The 7,495-nt window shown below is 42.8% G+C and overlaps 1 pseudogene; it reads left to right on the forward strand.

Annotated features, from left to right (window-relative positions):
* Positions 1-6,546: 6,546 nt before the first annotated feature.
* On the forward strand, positions 6,547-6,940 carry LOC144238108 (small ribosomal subunit protein uS8 pseudogene; annotated as a pseudogene).
* Positions 6,941-7,495: the final 555 nt, after the last annotated feature.

Raw genomic sequence — 7,495 nt, forward strand, 5'->3', positions numbered from 1 at the left:
ATTTTGAAAGATTTAATAATAAACCAAGGGCTTGGAGAAAAGTGGAAGTAAAAAATACTGACTTAAGGGAAGAAAGAGAGAACTGTATTAGACCTTTGAGAAACTGATTATTTAACAGAGGTATTGGGCCTGAGGTCTAATAAACAAACAGCAGAGTATCTGGGAGAGCAGAATGCTCGACCCTGGGCAAACAGAGGGCTAGAAGCCGAATAGCTGCGTTAAGGGATGTGGTCTAGCTGTGTCTGGGGACAGATAGGTACAGGTGTCCCCCAAGCCGCATCCCTTGAAGACATTATTTCGCAGCAAATTCCTCCTACAATCTGCTTCAACAATCCTTTTTGAATGTAGGTGCCCAAAGAAACATTTAATACAATAAGTTCAGGAAGATCACAGCTCAAGGTCTTCCTGTAAGTAAGTAATCATGAGTTATTGCCAAATTCTCCTTCGAAAATCTTTGTTTCATCGATTTGAAGGGAGATAACACCAGTGTCCTTGGCAGTGTGTTAAGAATGAGCCATCTTGGATGCTCCCGCCCTCTCTGACGTGACGTTCTGGGACAGGGCTACAGTGAAGGACACGGAAGTAAGATTCACAATGGCTTCTTCCAAGATATGCTTGGCCCTTGTCACTAATGTTTAGATTCTTCCAGGCAAACAATGCATTGGCGGATACTCAGCTGTAAATAGGAAATTCATAATATACTTTGACGAAACAGTCCACAGCCAGCGTCTCTAACTTGGGTTGTTGCATAGCATCCCTATTGTTATTTACTGTGTCAACGCCAGAGCTAAAGTTGACAATCAATGAAGTATCAATAACCAGGTCACCACCCTAACATCTAACAAAATGCAGTGAGTATAGTAAAAGAAGGGAAAAGGTTGATTCAAATAAAAGCTGCTCTTGAAATAAATGAGCTTCACTAAAAACAAGAAAGAAAAAGAAAAAGTCTTCTTGGCAAACATTGACTTCGAAAATGCAGCACTACAAAAAAAAATTAGAATAAGTTGGATTTTTCTGCTTTATATGGAAATCTGTATTCCTTTACATGAATATTTCAGTGCGGCCTTCTTCAAATATTAAATTTTGCTTCATAAAATAAGAAGAAAATGGGAAAGGACCACAAAGTCACTTCACTGAGCCCTCTACTCCAATTTAGAAGCAAATCACATAAAATGCTTTTTTTTTTTAAAGTAAATCTAATTAATTCTGATCAACCTGTAACAGATCCAGATCAGTCAGCTGCTAAACTATCATTCTTTAAGATGCACCTGTGCCCTGGATGACCAGGGCCTGGGGTCAGGAGGCACTGAGTAAGCAGCACATCCTTCAGAGAAGGAGGGAAGGAAGGGTGGAGGATCAGGCCAGAGCACGGGGGCCTCCCGGCCGATCGCAGGCAGTGGAAGGGGCGAGGCCCTGGACAGCCCTGGGCCTCTCCAGGCAGGATGGACAGAGACGAAGTCCAAGCTCTTCAGATCAGGTGCACTTCAGCGAATGTAAGGGAAACAAGGACAGATACCACAGCACAGCCAGGTCAATAGACCAGCCGGTGGAGGCTCCGCCTGGGGAAGATTAACCACAGTTATCAGGGCCACCAGGAACTGACTGAGATGCCTATGGAAACTGTGCGGGATCCAGAAGATTTAAATAAACAAATCGGATGTACACCCCCTTCCTGACGATGTACTCTGGAGTTCGCCGTTGTTTCTCGGCCCCTTTTTATTTTAATGGTGATAACAACCTTCACCTTGTCATACTCACAGTCTCCTAAATGACCTCATGCTCTCCTCTAAACCACCTCTATACTGAAATGTGACAAGTTTGTTTTCCCTCAAGTTTTCATTTAAATTCCAGTTAGTTAACCTACAGAGCGGTCTTGGCTTCAGGAGTAGAACCCAGTGACTCCTCTCTTACATACGACGCCTGGTGCCCATCCCCACACGTGCCCTCCCGTCAGCCATTTAGCCCAACCCCCGAATCACCTCCCTCCCCCAACCCTCAGATTGTTTCCTATCATTAAGACTCTCATAGTTTGCTTCACTCTCTCTCTTTTCTCCTTCCCACATGTTCATCTATTTTCTTAAATTCCACACACGAGTGAAGTCGTACGATGTTTGCCCTTCTCTGCCTGACTGATTTCATCAGTGGCACCCATGTTTCAGTTATTTGCAACGTTGATTGAGTCATCAGTTTGATTCGGAAAACAAGGTGTGTTCCTTCACTTTACCAGGGGCCAGGGACCCCTGTCTTGAGGAGAACGAGGGTGAAAAGCAGACAGAGGAACTTAGAGTACAATCTGAAGGAACACAGTGGATGAACAGGCAAGCTGGTGGGAGGAGGGAGTCAGGGAGTCTCAACAAAGAGTTTATTGTATGTTTTCCAGCTTTACTGATGTATACCTGGCAGACAAAAATTGTGTGTGTTTAAGGTGCACAACTTGATGTTTGATATACATTATGAAATAATCACCACACCCAATGTTGGAGAGTCACAGGAGCACAGTGAAGAGAGTCCATCGGGGGCACGGGACAGGGGGCATAGGGGAATGTTGGTCAAAGGATGCAAACTTTCAGTTACAAGATGATAAGTTCTGGAGATCTAATGTACAGCAATGTGACAAGGTTAATAACCCTGAATTATGTACTGGGGATTTGCTTAGAGGATAGGCGATCAGCACAAAACAACAAAACCAGCAGGTGGCATCCAAGCAGATACTTCAAGGGGCCAGCATGGCTGCACGACTTCACCAGCAGAGGACCGACGCACAGGGTGGTGATGCTGTGACTTGAACAGCAGCCCAAGCCAAAGCACTCGGCTGTCTCTGGATGGATATAAAGCTCACAGAGCCTTCCAGGGCCGTGTTTCTGTTAGGTCTTTGTAACATTGTAAACAATGTTTAGGACTTGATTTTGATTTTGGTTTCCATAGAAGATATTTAAGCATGAAATTATATCACTGGTCTTGTGCTAGAGGGGACAGTTCTTTAAAAAAGTCTGAGGTGACTGAAGAAAGACACAGGAGGCAGTCAATCAGAGAAAAGGACAGCAAGACAGTCCAAGTGGAAGAAGAAAACAGCAATGATGAGAGAAATCATGGTGGGTGGGGGCTAGGGGGAGGGGGCGGGCAGGAAGCAGGGGAAATACAGGTGTTCAGCTCAGAATAAATGATCAAGCATTTAATACCAGCATGAAATACCATGTATTTCATGTGCAACCATTCTGTGCTCAAGGTTTATCTTTATTATCTTAATTTCTTCTCCTAAGTAACTTTTAATTACTAGACCCATTTCACACCTGAGGAAGCTAAGAACTCAAGTATCTTGACTAAGGTCAAACAAATAGCTAGAAAATTCTAAGCCATAACTGAGCTCAGTTCTGTCTGATTTCCAAGTCACTGATGGCTGTGACTTCCTGGTGGTCCAACATTGGGAGGCAGAGAGAGGCGGTTCTGGGGGAGAGGGTGCTGTTGACCATAACTCTAAATAGCCACAGCCTGAGAAGATCAGGAATCATCAGGATCAGAACCACATAGGTAAATGAGCTAACGTTAGAAAATGCTAAATGAGACCCCTGAGTGATGGAGGTGTCATTAATATACTTAGAAAGAACTAAATGAGCTGAATCTGAGTTTAGAAATCTTCAGTGTCTATAAGCTGTGCAACCCGATAAAATTTTTTGGAGTAAAACTATGGTGTATCATTAAAATACCAATGAGATGCCACTGCACACCTGTCAGAATGGTTACAGTCACAGTCACTGACGACCCCCGGTGCTGGAGAGCACAGGGAACAACAGGGACTCTCCCTCACTGCCGGTGGGAACGCAGAATGGTGCAGACACTTTGGAAGACAGTTTGGTGGTTTCTTATAAAACTAAACTGCTCCTATCATATGATCCAGCCATTGCGCTCCTCACCATTTATCCAAATAGTTGAAAATTAATGTCCCGCCCCCAAATTTGCACATTAATGTTTACAGCAGCTTTATTCAGAGTTGCCCAAACTTGGAAGCAATCAAGATGGCCTTTAATAGGTGATGGATAAACAGTGGTCCATCCAGACAATGGAATATCATCCAGAGCTAGAAATAAAGTCTATCAAATGAAAAGACATGGAGAAACCTTCGTGGGAATTGCTACGTGTATGAAACAAACCCAGAAAGACTTTATAGTGTGTGATTCCAACTGTATGATGTTCTGAAAAATCAAAACTATGGAGTTCTTAAAGAGATTAATGGTTGCCTGTGAGTGGGAAGGAGAGACAAGTGGGGGAAGTACAGGGATTTGGGGGCCGTGTAACTATTCTGTAAGCGACTGAAAGCAAATGCATGTCATTACTCATGTGTTCAAACCCATAGAATAAGTGATACAAAGAGTGAGCCCTAAGGTAAACTATGGACTTCAGTTAATAGTATTGTATCAATATTGACTCATTAGTTATAACACAGATGCCAAGTAACGCATGGTGTTCATAATAGGGGGCACTGTATGGGGGAGAGAGAGGGAAATATGGGAACACTCTGCACCCAATCTTTCAATAATATTGAAAAATATTCTACTGAATATTTCTGTAAACCTAAAACTGCTCTAAAAATTAAGGTCTCTAACTTTTTAAAATGTGTATGAGGAGAGCCAATGATGATGATATTTGGAAAACCCCAATAATTAAGAGCTGAATGGAAGAAGAGGAGGTAATTTTTTTTANGAAGCTCCTGCAATCTTCAATCCCATCACATGAGGATCCAAGAAAAGATTAAATATAAATGTTCCTAATGACTGTGAATGTACTCAGCTGATCCCTATGGAACTGCCACTTTGGAGGTCAAAATGAACATTAGCATCTCCGTGTCTTTCAACCTAGTGCATTCACAGGACATACAAGGCATTTTCACACTCTTCTGACTCCTCTGAAATCACAGCTAAATGAGGAGGAAGAGAAATTCACAGCCATGCTTGGTGGCTCCATGATATATTTGTGACCGTTTTCTTCCAGTGATCCTTGGACCCACCAGGCAGTCCCACGTCATTTCTCTGTTCCACCCACTGTCTCATCTCCCAAGTGCTAATGTGAGTCTTCCTTTGGCTTCTCAACTTCCATATCCCCTCTTTGACATCCCCAAACACATTGGAAAACTTTTTTGGTTGGTTTTCCCTGTTGGGGGAAATAGATAAAAATTTAAGGCTCTGTAAATAACGGCATCTCCCAACTCACCTGCATGTGCAACCGTATTTTTTTGGAGCTCGACGGAATTATAATGATCATTAAATTGATATATGAGAAGATGGAATCTCACAGATGTTGCACCCTTTTGAAAATCAGAGAACAGATGTATGACTGGTACTCAAAACTCCAAATCCACAGCCCAGAATTTACCTACCTATCCCTTCAAATTTTTGTAGCTATTTGCCACATGCATTTAAGGTGGCATTATACCACAGTAACACTAACCTCGTTTTTAACCTAATTGACAAGCTCATTTTGGAGGATCTCTCAATGATCACTTGTCCAAAATGTAAATATCTATTTCAGTTCTTATGATCTGAGTTCCAACAGCTGTATTAAATTCCATATTACTTTAGAGGATTGCTGTGTCATTTTCAAAGTATCAGTAATGGAAGACTCTTTGTGCATATGTGTGTATGCATGTGTATGCATGTGTACATGTGTATTTGTGTGCACGTGTGTGTATGTGTGTGTATACAATCTTCTTCATTTACAGTGTGTGCTGGAGTAGATGCCTAGCACACAGCAGCAACTAAATAGATGTTTATTAAATGGAAGTGTAAATCAATGAATGGATGAATCTTTAACATGAATCTTTAACACCTTGAATGTGAAGTAGCCTCAATAGGGGATGCATGATTTTCAGCTTCAGTCATTCATGGTTAAGTTCTACCATGAAGACCTTGGACAAGAAACCTAACCTTTCTGAGATCCAGATCCCTTATTCACAGAATGGAGTAAAACTAAGTATCAAACTTTCCAAGTTTGAAATTAAGATTAGTAACAATATATGAAAGGTATCTGGCTGCAGACATTTGGCTGTCAGTAAATGGTGTGCCTTGTGGCTGTTCTTATTTACAATTTTCTAGCACATACCCTGAGGGTTTTTGTTTTTTTTTTAACTCATTGAGATGTATTGTTGACAAACAAAGTAATGCAAAGTTTTATAAACTCTAATCAGTAAAGGTAAAAATTTAGGGACATAAAGATAAAAATGAAAGCAAGACATTCAATGGGCTAACAGTTGATGGCGGGTGATTATGGAAATGACACAAGAGGCGGAGATGCACATGGTCCCTCCAGGACTGAGATGGAGGCCTTAGGAGGGACACCAGAAAATGACCATGAGAAAAAATATATATAAAGTGAAACTGTAAATAACTCTAAAGTTTAAAAAAAAATCTTGGAGAGTGTTATGGACTAAATTGTGTCCCTCCAAAAATTCATATTTAGAAGTTCTAACCCCCAGAATCTCAGAATGTGATTGTATTTGAAGATGGGCTCTTTAAAGAGATGACTAAACTCTTTCCGACATGTCTCCGCGCCTCCATCATGGTACGCACAAACGTCCTGGAAGGTGTTCTCAAGAGCAGCAACAGTGCCGGTAAGAGAGGCAAACGCCAGGTTCTCATTAGGCCCTGCTCCAAAGTCACCCTCCAGGTTCTAACTGGGATAACGAAGCATGCATACATTGGCGAATCTGAAATCCCTGATGATCACAGAGATGGGAACATCGTTGTGAACCTCACAGGCAGGTTAAACGTGTGGAGTGTCCAGCTCCAGATGTGATGTACAACTCAAAGATCTAAGAAAGTGGCAGGATAATCTGCTCCCATCCTGACAATTTGGTTTCAATGTACTAACAACCTCAACTGGCATCATGGACCATGAAGAAGCAAGATGAAAACACACGGGAGGGAAAATCCTGGGATTCCTTTTCTAGGGATGTAACACACGCATGCAATACCTTCGAGAGGTAGCTACAAGGCCGTGAGGGTGAGCCCCACTCCAGTATGACGATGTCCTCTTAAGAAGAGGCCACAGGCGTGCACAGAGGATGGCCACGTGGGGACACGGGAGAGATGGTGTCTACACACCAAGGGGAGAGGCGCCAGGCGGAGCCAGCCCCGCCCACACTTGGACCCCTGAGTCCCCACCCCCAGACTGTAGCCAGTGAATCTCTGTTGTGTGAAAGCCCCAGCCCGTGGCGGCCGAGCAGACTAAGATGAGGGTGTAAGAACTGCTGCGTATTCCACACCCCCGAATGGACCTTTCCTGAACTAGATCTCACGTTAGAGTCTTCTCCTTCACGCTTACATATGTCTTCACAGACTCTGCTGTCCGTATTCCACCGGAAACTTGCCCAAATACAGAAGACTCTGCAACTTCCATAATCCATGTGCTTGTGATTCAGGGACAGGACATAAACAGAAAATACAGCAGCTCATCCTCTCTCCGTGTTACCCGTTAAGATCACCATAGAGATCGCTGTAGCAGA

Source organism: Crocuta crocuta, unplaced genomic scaffold (assembly GCF_008692635.1).
Source record: "Crocuta crocuta isolate KB4526 unplaced genomic scaffold, BGI_CrCroc_1.0 scaffold111, whole genome shotgun sequence".
NCBI lineage: Eukaryota > Metazoa > Chordata > Mammalia > Carnivora > Hyaenidae > Crocuta > Crocuta crocuta.